Here is a 322-nt window from a genome sequence, read left to right as displayed (position 1 = left end):
GTAATTTTCTTTTCAAAAATCTTTTTCAAAATTTTTCTTTTCTTTTTCGTTTTTCCAAAATTTTTTTCGAAAGAAAAAATTAATAAAAATCCAAAAAAAATCATAAAATCATAAAAACCAAAAATATTTTGTGTTTCTTGTTTGAGTATTGAGTCAATTTTTAAGTTTGGTGTCTATTGCATGCTTTAAAAAATTTTTCTTGCATTTTTCGAAAATCTCATGCATTCATAGTGTTCTTCATGATCTTCAAGTTGTTCTTGACAAGTCTTCTTGTTTGATCTTGATGATTTCTTGTTTTGTGTTGTTTGTTGTTTTTCATGTG

The sequence above is a fragment of the Arachis duranensis genome, unplaced genomic scaffold (genome assembly GCF_000817695.3).
Source record: "Arachis duranensis cultivar V14167 unplaced genomic scaffold, aradu.V14167.gnm2.J7QH unplaced_Scaffold_354584, whole genome shotgun sequence".
NCBI classification, from domain to species: domain Eukaryota; kingdom Viridiplantae; phylum Streptophyta; class Magnoliopsida; order Fabales; family Fabaceae; genus Arachis; species Arachis duranensis.
This window is presented reverse-complemented; position numbering follows the sequence as displayed.